Source organism: Triturus cristatus, chromosome 12 (genome assembly GCF_964204655.1).
Source record: "Triturus cristatus chromosome 12, aTriCri1.1, whole genome shotgun sequence".
Classification (NCBI taxonomy): Eukaryota; Metazoa; Chordata; class Amphibia; order Caudata; family Salamandridae; genus Triturus; species Triturus cristatus.
Genome location: NC_140595.1, coordinates 724,593,504 through 724,613,897, shown reverse-complemented (window position 1 = coordinate 724,613,897; position 20,394 = coordinate 724,593,504). Strand labels below are relative to the sequence as shown.

Below are 20,394 nucleotides of genomic sequence, written 5' to 3'. Positions count from 1 at the left end.
TTTATGTAAGTAAATACATTATAGCTACAGCTTATAATCATGCAAGTTTAAATCATTTGTTGTTAGATGGTTTAAATATTTGAAAGGATCTGTTTTTAATAGACATTTTACAAAAACCACTGGTACATTTGCTAATTCTGTAAAATTAACACCCAACTGCCGTGACATTGCCAACCACAATGCCGTGACTCGGATTCGAACCGAGGTTGCTGCGGCCACAACGCAGAGTACTAACCACTATACGATCACGGCAAGCTACTTGGGCTCAACGACATACAATGACATGGAGAATTTATAATTCGGAACACTCAGGGCTGTTCCTGTGATAGGCTGGATGTATTCATTGCTTCCTCATTCCTCATTCAGAGGCTGCGTCTCCTCAGTGGTTGATAGGCTGAAACCGTTTCCTGGCCGCCTGCTTGTGAAATGCCAGGAGTCAAAGATCACACATTACACTTGCGGACCTGTGATGGGACACCAATGCAGAGAAACCCACCTGGCACAGGCCTTCTATTCTGTCTATTAGACCTGCATCTTCCCTGCACCTTTCAAGCCATTTGTATGTGAAGCAAGAAAGAGTTAGAGAGTGATCCATCTACACTTTTATAGGGAGGATGTCGCCGTGAGCTCCTCCCAGCTAATCACACGAACAGCAGAAAAGCAAGATAAATACACAGTTGAGGGGTGGGCTGCATGGTTATGTTTTTGAGTAAATATTGAAACTGACCTCAGTGGCTCATTAGCAGAGCTGCGGCTAATGACTGGTGCCAAATCATGATGAAGCAAGCACCATGGCTCGTAGGGGACCCACAACACGCTTTTCTTAGCTCACTGAATTAAAGTATAAACTTCCGCCGTGTGTGAGTGGTAAAGGCTTGTTAATATGGTTCCTTTTCCAATTCAAGTCTGACAACAAGAGGCAGGAACCACGTGGCTTCGGAAGCTCAGGAAAGTAGCCACCAACCACAGAGAAAGAGAGAACTGGCAGTATGAGAGGTGGAGAAAACAGAAGCGGGAGCAAGGAGCTCAAATGAGATTGATGGCGTTTAAATAGAGCGCGTAAAGGAACAGTTACACAGCTAAGAAATGGGAAAGACAGACTAGGGAAAAAACACAGAAAGAGCCTGTAGATGAAATTCTCTTCCTGGGACAGCAGGTTAAGAGAAATTACACATGGGGAGGTTAAGCATGTAACACGGGGGAGAATAAAAAAGAAAATGCAGTTTTATGAAGTGTGTTTGCCAATCCAGCCAGCACTTTTGTTCAATTTCTCTCTTTGCGTCTTTTATTGGTAAAGTAACTTTCAAGTGCATGCGCAGGTATGAATGAGAGAGCAACCGTATAATAATTTGAAGCGTTTACACCAGTGCTAAAGTAGGAATGAGGTGTAGAAAAGACATGAAAGAGGTAGCGATAACAAATATGTGGAGAGGCAATAGTGACACAAAAATAAGCCACCTATTTATAAAACTGAAATGGAAGAAATACTAAAGGTTAACTTCTGAAATTGTAGCCGATAATAAAAAGATTCTCGTTGTTGGCAGGATTCGAACCTGCACGGGGATACCCCAATGGATTTCTAGTCCATCGCCTTAACCACTCGGCCACAACAACTTGCTGTAAGCTGCCTACAAATATTTTGTTTGAAAGTTTTGAAGTTTTCCCACATCAAAGTACTGATATTCTGCAATGCGCTTTTTAAAAACAATGTTTTTTTCATCATGCACGTTCTGTCCTAAAAATAAAAATTGCATGAGTATATCTCTGGATCTGTAAAAGGATACGCTTGCATTCAAACTCTCTTGTGGCACTCAAGTTTTTGGACCCTGTTGCACTCTGTTTTTGCGCTGCTTTTAGTCTACGACCCATATTACAGAAGTCAACCATCTCTGAGTATTTGGGACTCCTTTGTAAGTGCCTTATCTGTAATCCTTGAAAAGCTCTATAATAAAGGGGTCTGTCAAAGATTGCTTGAATGGAAGATAAAAGAAGGCCCACTTGTCTCACCAAATGCAGTAGAGAAACCTGATGTTTTACTCATGTTATCCTTAGTTCAGTTTTTGTTAGACCTGGCATCCTTAAGGTGGCCTACCAGCAACCTTTTTGCTTTTCACCTCACGTTTTGCTGTATCTTTATGTTGGCCTTAGGACTCTAATCACTTTATCACTACTGTGAGAAAGTGGCTCTGTATATACTGTTCCCAAATAGGTACAGTGTGCACAGAGTCCCCAGTCCCCAGAGGTTTGGCAGAGGCTAAAGTTAGATATAACCTTACTCTCTAAAGTGGTAGCTTGCCGAGCAGTAAGGCAGTATCAGAGTACAGTGTAAAACATTTGTTGTACACACTCAGTCAGCAAATGGTCTCACACACTCAAGAACTGAACTCTAGGCCATTGGTTTGCATACAAAAGATATTGTTGTTTTATTTTAGAACCAACAATAGGTATCAAAATATACTTTCTCAGAATGAGATGCTTTAGTTAAATACTTTGCAATAGGCAATTGACTTTTGCAGGTCATAGTTACAGTTTATTGCAATAGGCAACACAATTTGAATCACAATAATACATTGAGCTCAATGGGAATTTTAAGTTATATGCAATTAATTACTTTCAGGATTACTTTTCTAAATCCAGGACTGGATCCTAGATTCAGTCCTGGGACAGTTCTTGGAAACAAGTGAGTAAATTCGTTTTAGTTACTGTTGTGATTTTTAAGCAATATTTTGCTATTTTAAAAGTTGACACTTAGAAACTTTTGCTGATCAAATTACCAATGTTATCCTATGGAAGGAAATTCACTTAGCAGGTAAGTGGGGTTATGGTTACTTTTTCTAGGTCAGTGTTGGATCCTAGATCCAGCACTACTGTACCACCTGTAAGCAGTTGAGAAACTGCGTTTAAGTTATACAGGCGATTTTTAAGGAATATTTACATGTTTGCAAAATCGACACTTAGAAGAAATTTCACAGAAAAACAGTCAATGGTTTCCTATGGAAGAAAATTCAAGTTACGGGTAAAGTACGTTCTCGTTACTTTTGTAATCCAGTGCTGGGCTCCTAGGCTCAGTACTGGGACATCTATCTAAAACAGGTAAACAATTACGTTTTCACAGTTGGTACGATTTTTAAAGAATATTTGTAAGTTTCAAAAATCGACACTTAGAAAATTTTCAGCAAAAAGCAGGCAATGATATCCCATGGAAGGAAATTCGAGTTACTGGTAAGTACGGTTAAAATTACTTTTCAGGGTCAGTACTGAGCTCCAAGATGCAGCACTGAGGTCTCTCCTGATAACAGGTGAGTAAATCAGAATTCGTTGTTCGGCTGATTTTAGATGAATATTTTAAAGTTCCAAAACTCCACACCACTTAGAAGAATTTCCAAGTGAAACCACTCAATGTTAGCCTATGGAAGAAAAGTGAGTTATCGGCTTTTAGGTAAGTACTCGACTGGCAGAGTTATGGTTCTGGGCATAGACTCAGGGGTCTCCCAGGGGAGTCCCAGCCTACTTGCCAAGCCTTAAACTCCCCTTTTATTACATATAATTTACACCTAAGGTAGGCCCTAGGTAGTCCTAGGTGCATTATGCTATGTAAGTAAAAAATAAGATATGTACTTTGGTGGTTCGCGTGTCCTGTAAGTACCAAACAGTCTATTTCATTTTTCACTACTGTGAGGTCTACCCCTCTCATAGGTTAGCTCTGTGTATTCCCCTATACTTTTTATTTGGTAATTCCATATCGGAGAGGAGTAGCTTTATTTATTTATTGAAAATCCTACTTACTGGTGAGGTTGGATTTAACTTTACTATTTTAGAAATGCCACTTTTAGAGAGTGAACATGTCTCTGCACTTACTGCTCTATTTGCCTGAAACCTGGCCCCAATACACATCTGGATTGGGCTGGGTGACAGCAAAATTTGTGCCTTCCCTCTAGAGAGCCACAACACAGGTCACTCAACTGCACCTGGGGGGTGAGCTCCGCTCCCCCTCCACCCCCAATAGGTTCAAGAACGATAATTTATGTAAGTAAATACATTATAGCTACAGCTTATAATCATGCAAGTTTAAATCATTTGTTGTTAGATGGTTTAAATATTTGAAAGGATCTGTTTTTAATAGACATTTTACAAAAACCACTGGTACATTTGCTAATTCTGTAAAATTAACACCCAACTGCCGTGACATTGCCAACCACAATGCCGTGACTCGGATTCGAACCGAGGTTGCTGCGGCCACAACGCAGAGTACTAACCACTATACGATCACGGCGAGCTACTTGGGCTCAACGACATACAATGACATGGAGAATTTATAATTCGGAACACTCAGGGCTGTTCCTGTGATAGGCTGGATGTATTCATTGCTTCCTCATTCCTCATTCAGAGGCTGCGTCTCCTCAGTGGTTGATAGGCTGAAACCGTTTCCTGGCCGCCTGCTTGTGAAATGCCAGGAGTCAAAGATCACACATTACACTTGCGGACCTGTGATGGGACACCAATGCAGAGAAACCCACCTGGCACAGGCCTTCTATTCTGTCTATTAGACCTGCATCTTCCCTGCACCTTTCAAGCCATTTGTATGTGAAGCAAGAAAGAGTTAGAGAGTGATCCATCTACACTTTTATAGGGAGGATGTCGCCGTGAGCTCCTCCCAGCTAATCACACGAACAGCAGAAAAGCAAGATAAATACACAGTTGAGGGGTGGGCTGCATGGTTATGTTTTTGAGTAAATATTGAAACTGACCTCAGTGGCTCATTAGCAGAGCTGCGGCTAATGACTGGTGCCAAATCATGATGAAGCAAGCACCATGGCTCGTAGGGGACCCACAACACGCTTTTCTTAGCTCACTGAATTAAAGTATAAACTTCCGCCGTGTGTGAGTGGTAAAGGCTTGTTAATATGGTTCCTTTTCCAATTCAAGTCTGACAACAAGAGGCAGGAACCACGTGGCTTCGGAAGCTCAGGAAAGTAGCATCCAACCACAGAGAAAGAGAGAACTGGCAGTATGAGAGGTGGAGAAAACAGAAGCTGGAGCAAGGAGCTCAAATGAGATTGATGGCGTTTAAATAGAGAGCGTAAAGGAACAGTTACACAGCTAAGAAATGGGAAAGACAGACTAGGGAAAAAAACACAGAAAGAGCCTGTAGATGAAATTCTCTTCCTGGGACAGCAGGTTAAGAGAAATTACACATGGGGAGGTTAAGCATGTAACACGGGGGAGAATAAAAAAGAAAATGCAGTTTTATGAAGTGTGTTTGGCAATCCAGCCAGCACTTTTGTTCTATTTCTCTCTTTGCGTCTTTTATTGGTAAAGTAACTTTCAAGTGCATGCGCAGGTATGAATGAGAGAGCAACCGTATAATAATTTGAAGCGTTTACACCAGTGCTAAAGTAGGAATGAGGTGTAGCAAAGACATGAAAGAGGTAGCAATAACAAATATGTGGAGAGGCAATAGTGACACAAAAATAAGCCACCTATTGATAAAACTGAAATGGAAGAAATACTAAAGGTTAACTTCTGAAATTGTAGCCGATAATAAAAAGATTCTCGTTGTTGGCAGGATTCGAACCTGCACAGGGATACCCCAATGGATTTCTAGTCCATCGCCTTAACCACTCGGCCACAACAACTTGCTGTAAGCTGCCTACAAATATTTTGTTTGAAAGTTTTGAAGTTTTCCCACATCAAAGTACTGATATTCTGCAATGCGCTTTTTAAAAACAATGTTTTTTTCATCATGCACGTTCTGTCCTAAAAATAAAAATTGCATGAGTATATCTCTGGATCTGTAAAAGGATACGCTTGCATTCAAACTCTCTTGTGGCACTCAAGTTTTTTGGACCCTGTTGCACTCTGTTTTTGTGCTGCTTTTAGTCTACGACCCATATTACAGAAGTCAACCATCTCTGATTATTTGGGACTCCTTTGTAAGTGCCTTATCTGTAATCCTTGAAAAGCTCTATAATAAAGGGGTCTGTCAAAGATTGCTTGAATGGAAGATAAAAGAAGGCCCACTTGTCTCACCAAATGCAGTAGAGAAACCTGATGTTTTACTCATGTTATCCTTAGTTCAGTTTTTGTTAGACCTGGCATCCTTAAGGTGGCCTACCAGCAACCTTTTTGCTTTTCACCTCACGTTTTGCTGTATCTTTATGTTGGCCGTAGGACTCTAATCACTTTATCACTACTGTGAGAAAGTGGCTCTGTATATACTGTTCCCAAATAGGTACAGTGTGCACAGAGTCCCCAGTCCCCAGAGGTTTGGCAGAGGCTAAAGTTAGATATAACCTTACTCTCTAAAGTGGTAGCTTGCCGAGCAGTAAGGCAGTATCAGAGTACAGTGTAAAACATTTGTTGTACACACTCAGTCAGCAAATGGTCTCACACACTCAAGAACTGAACTCTAGGCCATTGGTTTGCATACAAAAGATATTGTTGTTTTATTTTAGAACCAACAATAGGTATCAAAATATACTTTCTCAGAATGAGATGCTTTAGTTAAATACTTTGCAATAGGCAATTGACTTTTGCAGGTCATAGTTACAGTTTATTGCAATAGGCAACACAATTTGAATCACAATAATACATTGAGCTCAATGGGAATTTTAAGTTATATGCAATTAATTACTTTCAGGATTACTTTTCTAAATCCAGGACTGGATCCTAGATTCAGTCCTGGGACAGTTCTTGGAAACAAGTGAGTAAATTCGTTTTAGTTACTGTTGTGATTTTTAAGCAATATTTTGCTATTTTAAAAGTTGACACTTAGAAACTTTTGCTGATCAAATTACCAATGTTATCCTATGGAAGGAAATTCACTTAGCAGGTAAGTGGGGTTATGGTTACGTTTTCTAGGTCAGTGTTGGATCCTAGATCCAGCACTACTGTACCACCTGTAAGCAGTTGAGAAACTGCGTTTAAGTTATACCGGCGATTTTTAAGGAATATTTACATGTTTGCAAAATCGACACTTAGAAGAAATTTCACAGAAAAACAGTCAATGGTTTCCTATGGAAGAAAATTCAAGTTACGGGTAAAGTACGTTCTCGTTACTTTTGTAATCCAGTGCTGGGCTCCTAGGCTCAGTACTGGGACATCTATCTAAAACAGGTAAACAATTACGTTTTCACAGTTGGTACGATTTTTAAAGAATATTTGTAAGTTTCAAAAATCGACACTTAGAAAATTTTCAGCAAAAAGCAGGCAATGATATCCCATGGAAGGAAATTCGAGTTACTGGTAAGTACGGTTAAAATTACTTTTCAGGGTCAGTACCGAGCTCCAAGATGCAGCACTGAGGTCTCTCCTGATAACAGGTGAGTAAATCAGAATTCGTTGTTCGGCTGATTTTAGATGAATATTTTAAAGTTCCAAAACTCCACACCACTTAGAAGAATTTCCAAGTGAAACCACTCAATGTTAGCCTATGGAAGAAAAGTGAGTTATCGGCTTTTAGGTAAGTACTCGACTGGCAGAGTTATGGTTCTGGGCATAGACTCAGGGGTCTCCCAGGGGAGTCCCAGCCTACTTGCCAAGCCTTAAACTCCCCTTTTATTACATATAATTTACACCTAAGGTAGGCCCTAGGTAGTCCTAGGTGCATGATGCTATGTAAGTAAAAAATAAGATATGTACTTTGGTGGTTCGCGTGTCCTGTAAGTACCAAATAGTCTATTTCATTTTTCACTACTGTGAGGTCTACCCCTCTCATAGGTTGGCTCTGTGTATTCCCCTATACTTTTTATTTGGTAATTCCATATCGGAGAGGAGTAGCTTTATTTATTTATTGAAAATCCTACTTACTGGTGAGGTTGGATTTAACTTTACTATTTTAGAAATGCCACTTTTAGAGAGTGAACATGTCTCTGCACTTACTGCTCTATTTGCCTGAAACCTGGCCCCAATACACGTCTGGATTGGGCTGGGTGACAGCAAAATTTGTGCCTTCCCTCTAGAGAGCCACAACACAGGTCACTCAACTGCACCTGGGGGGTGAGCTCCGCTCCCCCTCCACCCCCAATAGGTTCAAGAACGATAATTTATGTAAGTAAATACATTATAGCTACAGCTTATAATCATGCAAGTTTAAATCATTTGTTGTTAGATGGTTTAAATATTTGAAAGGATCTGTTTTTAATAGACATTTTACAAAAACCACTGGTACATTTGCTAATTCTGTAAAATTAACACCCAACTGCCGTGACATTGCCAACCACAATGCCGTGACTCGGATTCGAACCGAGGTTGCTGCGGCCACAACGCAGAGTACTAACCACTATACGATCACGGCAAGCTACTTGGGCTCAACGACATACAATGACATGGAGAATTTATAATTCGGAACACTCAGGGCTGTTCCTGTGATAGGCTGGATGTATTCATTGCTTCCTCATTCCTCATTCAGAGGCTGCGTCTCCTCAGTGGTTGATAGGCTGAAACCGTTTCCTGGCCGCCTGCTTGTGAAATGCCAGGAGTCAAAGATCACACATTACACTTGCGGACCTGTGATGGGACACCAATGCAGAGAAACCCACCTGGCACAGGCCTTCTATTCTGTCTATTAGACCTGCATCTTCCCTGCACCTTTCAAGCCATTTGTATGTGAAGCAAGAAAGAGTTAGAGAGTGATCCATCTACACTTTTATAGGGAGGATGTCGCCGTGAGCTCCTCCCAGCTAATCACACGAACAGCAGAAAAGCAAGATAAATACACAGTTGAGGGGTGGGCTGCATGGTTATGTTTTTGAGTAAATATTGAAACTGACCTCAGTGGCTCATTAGTAGAGCTGCGGCTAATGACTGGTGCCAAATCATGATGAAGCAAGCACCATGGCTCGTAGGGGACCCACAACACGCTTTTCTTAGCTCACTGAATTAAAGTATAAACTTCCGCCGTGTGTGAGTGGTAAAGGCTTGTTAATATGGTTCCTTTTCCAATTCAAGTCTGACAACAAGAGGCAGGAACCACGTGGCTTCGGAAGCTCAGGAAAGTAGCCACCAACCACAGAGAAAGAGAGAACTGGCAGTATGAGAGGTGGAGAAAACAGAAGCGGGAGCAAGGAGCTCAAATGAGATTGATGGCGTTTAAATAGAGCGCGTAAAGGAACAGTTACACAGCTAAGAAATGGGAAAGACAGACTAGGGAAAAAAACACAGAAAGAGCCTGTAGATGAAATTCTCTTCCTGGGACAGCAGGTTAAGAGAAATTACACATGGGGAGGTTAAGCATGTAACACGGGGGAGAATAAAAAAGAAAATGCAGTTTTATGAAGTGTGTTTGCCAATCCAGCCAGCACTTTTGTTCTATTTCTCTCTTTGCGTCTTTTATTGGTAAAGTAACTTTCAAGTGCATGCGCAGGTATGAATGAGAGAGCAACCGTATAATAATTTGAAGCGTTTACACCAGTGCTAAAGTAGGAATGAGGTGTAGCAAAGACATGAAAGAGGTAGCGATAACAAATATGTGGAGAGGCAATAGTGACACAAAAATAAGCCACCTATTTATAAAACTGAAATGGAAGAAATACTAAAGGTTAACTTCTGAAATTGTAGCCGATAATAAAAAGATTCTCGTTGTTGGCAGGATTCGAACCTGCGCGGGGATACCCCAATGGATTTCTAGTCCATCGCCTTAACCACTCGGCCACAACAACTTGCTGTAAGCTGACTACAAATATTTTGTTTGAAAGTTTTGAAGTTTTCCCACATCAAAGTACTGATATTCTGCAATGCGCTTTTTAAAAACAATGTTTTTTTTCATCATGCACGTTCTGTCCTAAAAATAAAAATTGCATGAGTATATCTCTGGATCTGTAAAAGGATACGCTTGCATTCAAACTCTCTTGTGGCACTCAAGTTTTTGGACCCTGTTGCACTCTGTTTTTGCGCTGCTTTTAGTCTACGACCCATATTACAGAAGTCAACCATCTCTGAGTATTTGGGACTCCTTTGTAAGTGCCTTATCTGTAATCCTTGAAAAGCTCTATAATAAAGGGGTCTGTCAAAGATTGCTTGAATGGAAGATAAAAGAAGGCCCACTTGTCTCACCAAATGCAGTAGAGAAACCTGATGTTTTACTCATGTTATCCTTAGTTCAGTTTTTGTTAGACCTGGCATCCTTAAGGTGGCCTACCAGCAACCTTTTTGCTTTTCACCTCACGTTTTGCTGTATCTTTATGTTGGCCTTAGGACTCTAATCACTTTATCACTACTGTGAGAAAGTGGCTCTGTATATACTGTTCCCAAATAGGTACAGTGTGCACAGAGTCCCCAGTCCCCAGAGGTTTGGCAGAGGCTAAAGTTAGATATAACCTTACTCTCTAAAGTGGTAGCTTGCCGAGCAGTAAGGCAGTATCAGAGTACAGTGTAAAACATTTGTTGTACACACTCAGTCAGCAAATGGTCTCACACACTCAAGAACTGAACTCTAGGCCATTGGTTTGCATACAAAAGATATTGTTGTTTTATTTTAGAACCAACAATAGGTATCAAAATATACTTTCTCAGAATGAGATGCTTTAGTTAAATACTTTGCAATAGGCAATTGACTTTTGCAGGTCATAGTTACAGTTTATTGCAATAGGCAACACAATTTGAATCACAATAATACATTGAGCTCAATGGGAATTTTAAGTTATATGCAATTAATTACTTTCAGGATTACTTTTCTAAATCCAGGACTGGATCCTAGATTCAGTCCTGGGACAGTTCTTGGAAACAAGTGAGTAAATTCGTTTTAGTTACTGTTGTGATTTTTAAGCAATATTTTGCTATTTTAAAAGTTGACACTTAGAAACTTTTGCTGATCAAATTACCAATGTTATCCTATGGAAGGAAATTCACTTAGCAGGTAAGTGGGGTTATGGTTACGTTTTCTAGGTCAGTGTTGGATCCTAGATCCAGCACTACTGTACCACCTGTAAGCAGTTGAGAAACTGCGTTTAAGTTATACAGGCGATTTTTAAGGAATATTTACATGTTTGCAAAATCGACACTTAGAAGAAATTTCACAGAAAAACAGTCAATGGTTTCCTATGGAAGAAAATTCAAGTTACGGGTAAAGTACGTTCTCGTTACTTTTGTAATCCAGTGCTGGGCTCCTAGGCTCAGTACTGGGACATCTATCTAAAACAGGTAAACAATTACGTTTTCACAGTTGGTACGATTTTTAAAGAATATTTGTAAGTTTCAAAAATCGACACTTAGAAAATTTTCAGCAAAAAGCAGGCAATGATATCCCATGGAAGGAAATTCGAGTTACTGGTAAGTACGGTTAAAATTACTTTTCAGGGTCAGTACTGAGCTCCAAGATGCAGCACTGAGGTCTCTCCTGATAACAGGTGAGTAAATCAGAATTCGTTGTTCGGCTGATTTTAGATGAATATTTTAAAGTTCCAAAACTCCACACCACTTAGAAGAATTTCCAAGTGAAACCACTCAATGTTAGCCTATGGAAGAAAAGTGAGTTATCGGCTTTTAGGTAAGTACTCGACTGGCAGAGTTATGGTTCTGGGCATAGACTCAGGGGTCTCCCAGGGGAGTCCCAGCCTACTTGCCAAGCCTTAAACTCCCCTTTTATTACATATAATTTACACCTAAGGTAGGCCCTAGGTAGTCCTAGGTGCATTATGCTATGTAAGTAAAAAATAAGATATGTACTTTGGTGGTTCGCGTGTCCTGTAAGTACCAAACAGTCTATTTCATTTTTCACTACTGTGAGGTCTACCCCTCTCATAGGTTAGCTCTGTGTATTCCCCTATACTTTTTATTTGGTAATTCCATATCGGAGAGGAGTAGCTTTATTTATTTATTGAAAATCCTACTTACTGGTGAGGTTGGATTTAACTTTACTATTTTAGAAATGCCACTTTTAGAGAGTGAACATGTCTCTGCACTTACTGCTCTATTTGCCTGAAACCTGGCCCCAATACACATCTGGATTGGGCTGGGTGACAGCAAAATTTGTGCCTTCCCTCTAGAGAGCCACAACACAGGTCACTCAACTGCACCTGGGGGGTGAGCTCCGCTCCCCCTCCACCCCCAATAGGTTCAAGAACGATAATTTATGTAAGTAAATACATTATAGCTACAGCTTATAATCATGCAAGTTTAAATCATTTGTTGTTAGATGGTTTAAATATTTGAAAGGATCTGTTTTTAATAGACATTTTACAAAAACCACTGGTACATTTGCTAATTCTGTAAAATTAACACCCAACTGCCGTGACATTGCCAACCACAATGCCGTGACTCGGATTCGAACCGAGGTTGCTGCGGCCACAACGCAGAGTACTAACCACTATACGATCACGGCGAGCTACTTGGGCTCAACGACATACAATGACATGGAGAATTTATAATTCGGAACACTCAGGGCTGTTCCTGTGATAGGCTGGATGTATTCATTGCTTCCTCATTCCTCATTCAGAGGCTGCGTCTCCTCAGTGGTTGATAGGCTGAAACCGTTTCCTGGCCGCCTGCTTGTGAAATGCCAGGAGTCAAAGATCACACATTACACTTGCGGACCTGTGATGGGACACCAATGCAGAGAAACCCACCTGGCACAGGCCTTCTATTCTGTCTATTAGACCTGCATCTTCCCTGCACCTTTCAAGCCATTTGTATGTGAAGCAAGAAAGAGTTAGAGAGTGATCCATCTACACTTTTATAGGGAGGATGTCGCCGTGAGCTCCTCCCAGCTAATCACACGAACAGCAGAAAAGCAAGATAAATACACAGTTGAGGGGTGGGCTGCATGGTTATGTTTTTGAGTAAATATTGAAACTGACCTCAGTGGCTCATTAGCAGAGCTGCGGCTAATGACTGGTGCCAAATCATGATGAAGCAAGCACCATGGCTCGTAGGGGACCCACAACACGCTTTTCTTAGCTCACTGAATTAAAGTATAAACTTCCGCCGTGTGTGAGTGGTAAAGGCTTGTTAATATGGTTCCTTTTCCAATTCAAGTCTGACAACAAGAGGCAGGAACCACGTGGCTTCGGAAGCTCAGGAAAGTAGCATCCAACCACAGAGAAAGAGAGAACTGGCAGTATGAGAGGTGGAGAAAACAGAAGCTGGAGCAAGGAGCTCAAATGAGATTGATGGCGTTTAAATAGAGAGCGTAAAGGAACAGTTACACAGCTAAGAAATGGGAAAGACAGACTAGGGAAAAAAACACAGAAAGAGCCTGTAGATGAAATTCTCTTCCTGGGACAGCAGGTTAAGAGAAATTACACATGGGGAGGTTAAGCATGTAACACGGGGGAGAATAAAAAAGAAAATGCAGTTTTATGAAGTGTGTTTGGCAATCCAGCCAGCACTTTTGTTCTATTTCTCTCTTTGCGTCTTTTATTGGTAAAGTAACTTTCAAGTGCATGCGCAGGTATGAATGAGAGAGCAACCGTATAATAATTTGAAGCGTTTACACCAGTGCTAAAGTAGGAATGAGGTGTAGCAAAGACATGAAAGAGGTAGCAATAACAAATATGTGGAGAGGCAATAGTGACACAAAAATAAGCCACCTATTGATAAAACTGAAATGGAAGAAATACTAAAGGTTAACTTCTGAAATTGTAGCCGATAATAAAAAGATTCTCGTTGTTGGCAGGATTCGAACCTGCACAGGGATACCCCAATGGATTTCTAGTCCATCGCCTTAACCACTCGGCCACAACAACTTGCTGTAAGCTGCCTACAAATATTTTGTTTGAAAGTTTTGAAGTTTTCCCACATCAAAGTACTGATATTCTGCAATGCGCTTTTTAAAAACAATGTTTTTTTCATCATGCACGTTCTGTCCTAAAAATAAAAATTGCATGAGTATATCTCTGGATCTGTAAAAGGATACGCTTGCATTCAAACTCTCTTGTGGCACTCAAGTTTTTTGGACCCTGTTGCACTCTGTTTTTGTGCTGCTTTTAGTCTACGACCCATATTACAGAAGTCAACCATCTCTGATTATTTGGGACTCCTTTGTAAGTGCCTTATCTGTAATCCTTGAAAAGCTCTATAATAAAGGGGTCTGTCAAAGATTGCTTGAATGGAAGATAAAAGAAGGCCCACTTGTCTCACCAAATGCAGTAGAGAAACCTGATGTTTTACTCATGTTATCCTTAGTTCAGTTTTTGTTAGACCTGGCATCCTTAAGGTGGCCTACCAGCAACCTTTTTGCTTTTCACCTCACGTTTTGCTGTATCTTTATGTTGGCCGTAGGACTCTAATCACTTTATCACTACTGTGAGAAAGTGGCTCTGTATATACTGTTCCCAAATAGGTACAGTGTGCACAGAGTCCCCAGTCCCCAGAGGTTTGGCAGAGGCTAAAGTTAGATATAACCTTACTCTCTAAAGTGGTAGCTTGCCGAGCAGTAAGGCAGTATCAGAGTACAGTGTAAAACATTTGTTGTACACACTCAGTCAGCAAATGGTCTCACACACTCAAGAACTGAACTCTAGGCCATTGGTTTGCATACAAAAGATATTGTTGTTTTATTTTAGAACCAACAATAGGTATCAAAATATACTTTCTCAGAATGAGATGCTTTAGTTAAATACTTTGCAATAGGCAATTGACTTTTGCAGGTCATAGTTACAGTTTATTGCAATAGGCAACACAATTTGAATCACAATAATACATTGAGCTCAATGGGAATTTTAAGTTATATGCAATTAATTACTTTCAGGATTACTTTTCTAAATCCAGGACTGGATCCTAGATTCAGTCCTGGGACAGTTCTTGGAAACAAGTGAGTAAATTCGTTTTAGTTACTGTTGTGATTTTTAAGCAATATTTTGCTATTTTAAAAGTTGACACTTAGAAACTTTTGCTGATCAAATTACCAATGTTATCCTATGGAAGGAAATTCACTTAGCAGGTAAGTGGGGTTATGGTTACGTTTTCTAGGTCAGTGTTGGATCCTAGATCCAGCACTACTGTACCACCTGTAAGCAGTTGAGAAACTGCGTTTAAGTTATACCGGCGATTTTTAAGGAATATTTACATGTTTGCAAAATCGACACTTAGAAGAAATTTCACAGAAAAACAGTCAATGGTTTCCTATGGAAGAAAATTCAAGTTACGGGTAAAGTACGTTCTCGTTACTTTTGTAATCCAGTGCTGGGCTCCTAGGCTCAGTACTGGGACATCTATCTAAAACAGGTAAACAATTACGTTTTCACAGTTGGTACGATTTTTAAAGAATATTTGTAAGTTTCAAAAATCGACACTTAGAAAATTTTCAGCAAAAAGCAGGCAATGATATCCCATGGAAGGAAATTCGAGTTACTGGTAAGTACGGTTAAAATTACTTTTCAGGGTCAGTACCGAGCTCCAAGATGCAGCACTGAGGTCTCTCCTGATAACAGGTGAGTAAATCAGAATTCGTTGTTCGGCTGATTTTAGATGAATATTTTAAAGTTCCAAAACTCCACACCACTTAGAAGAATTTCCAAGTGAAACCACTCAATGTTAGCCTATGGAAGAAAAGTGAGTTATCGGCTTTTAGGTAAGTACTCGACTGGCAGAGTTATGGTTCTGGGCATAGACTCAGGGGTCTCCCAGGGGAGTCCCAGCCTACTTGCCAAGCCTTAAACTCCCCTTTTATTACATATAATTTACACCTAAGGTAGGCCCTAGGTAGTCCTAGGTGCATGATGCTATGTAAGTAAAAAATAAGATATGTACTTTGGTGGTTCGCGTGTCCTGTAAGTACCAAATAGTCTATTTCATTTTTCACTACTGTGAGGTCTACCCCTCTCATAGGTTGGCTCTGTGTATTCCCCTATACTTTTTATTTGGTAATTCCATATCGGAGAGGAGTAGCTTTATTTATTTATTGAAAATCCTACTTACTGGTGAGGTTGGATTTAACTTTACTATTTTAGAAATGCCACTTTTAGAGAGTGAACATGTCTCTGCACTTACTGCTCTATTTGCCTGAAACCTGGCCCCAATACACGTCTGGATTGGGCTGGGTGACAGCAAAATTTGTGCCTTCCCTCTAGAGAGCCACAACACAGGTCACTCAACTGCACCTGGGGGGTGAGCTCCGCTCCCCCTCCACCCCCAATAGGTTCAAGAACGATAATTTATGTAAGTAAATACATTATAGCTACAGCTTATAATCATGCAAGTTTAAATCATTTGTTGTTAGATGGTTTAAATATTTGAAAGGATCTGTTTTTAATAGACATTTTACAAAAACCACTGGTACATTTGCTAATTCTGTAAAATTAACACCCAACTGCCGTGACATTGCCAACCACAATGCCGTGACTCGGATTCGAACCGAGGTTGCTGCGGCCACAACGCAGAGTACTAACCACTATACGATCACGGCAAGCTACTTGGGCTCAACGACATACAATGACATGGAGAATTTATAATTCGGAACACTCAGGGCTGTTCCTGTGATAGGCTGGATGTATTCATTGCTTCCTCATTCCTCATTCAGAGGCTGCGTCTCCTCAGTGGTTGATAGGCTGAAACCGTTTCCTGGCCGCCTGCTTGTGAAATGCCAGGAGTCAAAGATCACACATTACACTTGCGGACCTGTGATGGGACACCAATGCAGAGAAACCCACCTGGCACAGGCCTTCTATTCTGTCTATTAGACCTGCATCTTCCCTGCACCTTTCAAGCCATTTGTATGTGAAGCAAGAAAGAGTTAGAGAGTGATCCATCTACACTTTTATAGGGAGGATGTCGCCGTGAGCTCCTCCCAGCTAATCACACGAACAGCAGAAAAGCAAGATAAATACACAGTTGAGGGGTGGGCTGCATGGTTATGTTTTTGAGTAAATATTGAAACTGACCTCAGTGGCTCATTAGTAGAGCTGCGGCTAATGACTGGTGCCAAATCATGATGAAGCAAGCACCATGGCTCGTAGGGGACCCACAACACGCTTTTCTTAGCTCACTGAATTAAAGTATAAACTTCCGCCGTGTGTGAGTGGTAAAGGCTTGTTAATATGGTTCCTTTTCCAATTCAAGTCTGACAACAAGAGGCAGGAACCACGTGGCTTCGGAAGCTCAGGAAAGTAGCCACCAACCACAGAGAAAGAGAGAACTGGCAGTATGAGAGGTGGAGAAAACAGAAGCGGGAGCAAGGAGCTCAAATGAGATTGATGGCGTTTAAATAGAGCGCGTAAAGGAACAGTTACACAGCTAAGAAATGGGAAAGACAGACTAGGGAAAAAAACACAGAAAGAGCCTGTAGATGAAATTCTCTTCCTGGGACAGCAGGTTAAGAGAAATTACACATGGGGAGGTTAAGCATGTAACACGGGGGAGAATAAAAAAGAAAATGCAGTTTTATGAAGTGTGTTTGCCAATCCAGCCAGCACTTTTGTTCTATTTCTCTCTTTGCGTCTTTTATTGGTAAAGTAACTTTCAAGTGCATGCGCAGGTATGAATGAGAGAGCAACCGTATAATAATTTGAAGCGTTTACACCAGTGCTAAAGTAGGAATGAGGTGTAGCAAAGACATGAAAGAGGTAGCGATAACAAATATGTGGAGAGGCAATAGTGACACAAAAATAAGCCACCTATTTATAAAACTGAAATGGAAGAAATACTAAAGGTTAACTTCTGAAATTGTAGCCGATAATAAAAAGATTCTCGTTGTTGGCAGGATTCGAACCTGCGCGGGGATACCCCAATGGATTTCTAGTCCATCGCCTTAACCACTCGGCCACAACAACTTGCTGTAAGCTGACTACAAATATTTTGTTTGAAAGTTTTGAAGTTTTCCCACATCAAAGTACTGATATTCTGCAATGCGCTTTTTAAAAACAATGTTTTTTTTCATCATGCACGTTCTGTCCTAAAAATAAAAATTGCATGAGTATATCTCTGGATCTGTAAAAGGATACGCTTGCATTCAAACTCTCTTGTGGCACTCAAGTTTTTGGACCCTGTTGCACTCTGTTTTTGCGCTGCTTTTAGTCTACGACCCATATTACAGAAGTCAACCATCTCTGAGTATTTGGGACTCCTTTGTAAGTGCCTTATCTGTAATCCTTGAAAAGCTCTATAATAAAGGGGTCTGTCAAAGATTGCTTGAATGGAAGATAAAAGAAGGCCCACTTGTCTCACCAAATGCAGTAGAGAAACCTGATGTTTTACTCATGTTATCCTTAGTTCAGTTTTTGTTAGACCTGGCATCCTTAAGGTGGCCTACCAGCAACCTTTTTGCTTTTCACCTCACGTTTTGCTGTATCTTTATGTTGGCCTTAGGACTCTAATCACTTTATCACTACTGTGAGAAAGTGGCTCTGTATATACTGTTCCCAAATAGGTACAGTGTGCACAGAGTCCCCAGTCCCCAGAGGTTTGGCAGAGGCTAAAGTTAGATATAACCTTACTCTCTAAAGTGGTAGCTTGCCGAGCAGTAAGGCAGTATCAGAGTACAGTGTAAAACATTTGTTGTACACACTCAGTCAGCAAATGGTCTCACACACTCAAGAACTGAACTCTAGGCCATTGGTTTGCATACAAAAGATATTGTTGTTTTATTTTAGAACCAACAATAGGTATCAAAATATACTTTCTCAGAATGAGATGCTTTAGTTAAATACTTTGCAATAGGCAATTGACTTTTGCAGGTCATAGTTACAGTTTATTGCAATAGGCAACACAATTTGAATCACAATAATACATTGAGCTCAATGGGAATTTTAAGTTATATGCAATTAATTACTTTCAGGATTACTTTTCTAAATCCAGGACTGGATCCTAGATTCAGTCCTGGGACAGTTCTTGGAAACAAGTGAGTAAATTCGTTTTAGTTACTGTTGTGATTTTTAAGCAATATTTTGCTATTTTAAAAGTTGACACTTAGAAACTTTTGCTGATCAAATTACCAATGTTATCCTATGGAAGGAAATTCACTTAGCAGGTAAGTGGGGTTATGGTTACGTTTTCTAGGTCAGTGTTGGATCCTAGATCCAGCACTACTGTACCACCTGTAAGCAGTTGAGAAACTGCGTTTAAGTTATACAGGCGATTTTTAAGGAATATTTACATGTTTGCAAAATCGACACTTAGAAGAAATTTCACAGAAAAACAGTCAATGGTTTCCTATGGAAGAAAATTCAAGTTACGGGTAAAGTACGTTCTCGTTACTTTTGTAATCCAGTGCTGGGCTCCTAGGCTCAGTACAGGGACATCTATCTAAAACAGGTAAACAATTACGTTTTCACAGTTGGTACGATTTTTAAAGAATATTTGTAAGTTTCAAAAATCGACACTTAGAAAATTTTCAGCAAAAAGCAGGCAATGATATCCCATGGAAGGAAATTCGAGTTACTGGTAAGTACGGTTAAAATTACTTTTCAGGGTCAGTACTGAGCTCCAAGATGCAGCACTGAGGTCTCTCCTGATAACAGGTGAGTAAATCAGAATTCGTTGTTCGGCTGATTTTAGATGAATATTTTAAAGTTCCAAAACTCCACACCACTTAGAAGAATTTCCAAGTGAAACCACTCAATGTTAGCCTATGGAAGAAAAGTGAGTTATCGGCTTTTAGGTAAGTACTCGACTGGCAGAGTTATGGTTCTGGGCATAGACTCAGGGGTCTCCCAGGGGAGTCCCAGCCTACTTGCCAAGCCTTAAACTCCCCTTTTATTACATATAATTTACACCTAAGGTAGGCCCTAGGTAGTCCTAGGTGCATGATGCTATGTAAGTAAAAAATAAGATATGTACTTTGGTGGTTCGCGTGTCCTGTAAGTACCAAACAGTCTATTTCATTTTTCACTACTGTGAGGTCTACCCCTCTCATAGGTTAGCTCTGTGTATTCCCCTATACTTTTTATTTGGTAATTCCATATCGGAGAGGAGTAGCTTTATTTATTTATTGAAAATCCTACTTACTGGTGAGGTTGGATTTAACTTTACTATTTTAGAAATGCCACTTTTAGAGAGTGAACATGTCTCTGCACTTACTGCTCTATTTGCCTGAAACCTGGCCCCAATACACGTCTGGATTGGGCTGGGTGACAGCAAAATTTGTGCCTTCCCTCTAGAGAGCCACAACACAGGTCACTCAACTGCACCTGGGGGGTGAGCTCCGCTCCCCCTCCACCCCCAATATGTTCAAGAACGATAATTTATGTAAGTAAATACATTATAGCTACAGCTTATAATCATGCAAGTTTAAATCATTTGTTGTTAGATGGTTTAAATATTTGAAAGGATCTGTTTTTAATAGACATTTTACAAAAACCACTGGTACATTTGCTAATTCTGTAAAATTAACACCCAACTGCCGTGACATTGCCAACCACAATGCCGTGACTCGGATTCGAACCAAGGTTGCTGCGGCCACAACGCAGAGTACTAACCACTATACGATCACGGCGAGCTACTTGGGCTCAATGAGATACAATG

The 20,394-nt window shown here is 40.4% G+C and overlaps 11 non-coding genes across 11 annotated transcripts; all 11 read right to left on the bottom strand.

Annotated features, from left to right (window-relative positions):
• Positions 1-180: 180 nt before the first annotated feature.
• On the bottom strand, positions 181-252 carry TRNAH-GUG (transfer RNA histidin (anticodon GUG)). The gene has a single exon. It is a non-coding gene; the product is annotated as a tRNA-His (tRNA).
• Positions 253-1,532: 1,280 nt separating this feature from the next.
• Positions 1,533-1,614, bottom strand: TRNAS-AGA (transfer RNA serine (anticodon AGA)). The gene has a single exon. It is a non-coding gene; the product is annotated as a tRNA-Ser (tRNA).
• A 2,587-nt stretch (positions 1,615-4,201) lies between these two features.
• On the bottom strand, positions 4,202-4,273 carry TRNAH-GUG (transfer RNA histidin (anticodon GUG)). The gene has a single exon. It is a non-coding gene; the product is annotated as a tRNA-His (tRNA).
• Positions 4,274-5,554: 1,281 nt separating this feature from the next.
• On the bottom strand, positions 5,555-5,636 carry TRNAS-AGA (transfer RNA serine (anticodon AGA)). The gene has a single exon. It is a non-coding gene; the product is annotated as a tRNA-Ser (tRNA).
• Positions 5,637-8,224: 2,588 nt separating this feature from the next.
• On the bottom strand, positions 8,225-8,296 carry TRNAH-GUG (transfer RNA histidin (anticodon GUG)). The gene has a single exon. It is a non-coding gene; the product is annotated as a tRNA-His (tRNA).
• Positions 8,297-9,577: 1,281 nt separating this feature from the next.
• On the bottom strand, positions 9,578-9,659 carry TRNAS-AGA (transfer RNA serine (anticodon AGA)). The gene has a single exon. It is a non-coding gene; the product is annotated as a tRNA-Ser (tRNA).
• Positions 9,660-12,247: 2,588 nt separating this feature from the next.
• Positions 12,248-12,319, bottom strand: TRNAH-GUG (transfer RNA histidin (anticodon GUG)). Its single transcript has one exon. It is a non-coding gene; the product is annotated as a tRNA-His (tRNA).
• Positions 12,320-13,600: 1,281 nt separating this feature from the next.
• On the bottom strand, positions 13,601-13,682 carry TRNAS-AGA (transfer RNA serine (anticodon AGA)). Its single transcript has one exon. It is a non-coding gene; the product is annotated as a tRNA-Ser (tRNA).
• Positions 13,683-16,270: 2,588 nt separating this feature from the next.
• TRNAH-GUG (transfer RNA histidin (anticodon GUG)) lies at positions 16,271-16,342 on the bottom strand. The gene has a single exon. It is a non-coding gene; the product is annotated as a tRNA-His (tRNA).
• Positions 16,343-17,623: 1,281 nt separating this feature from the next.
• On the bottom strand, positions 17,624-17,705 carry TRNAS-AGA (transfer RNA serine (anticodon AGA)). The gene has a single exon. It is a non-coding gene; the product is annotated as a tRNA-Ser (tRNA).
• A 2,588-nt stretch (positions 17,706-20,293) lies between these two features.
• TRNAH-GUG (transfer RNA histidin (anticodon GUG)) lies at positions 20,294-20,365 on the bottom strand. The gene has a single exon. It is a non-coding gene; the product is annotated as a tRNA-His (tRNA).
• Positions 20,366-20,394: the final 29 nt, after the last annotated feature.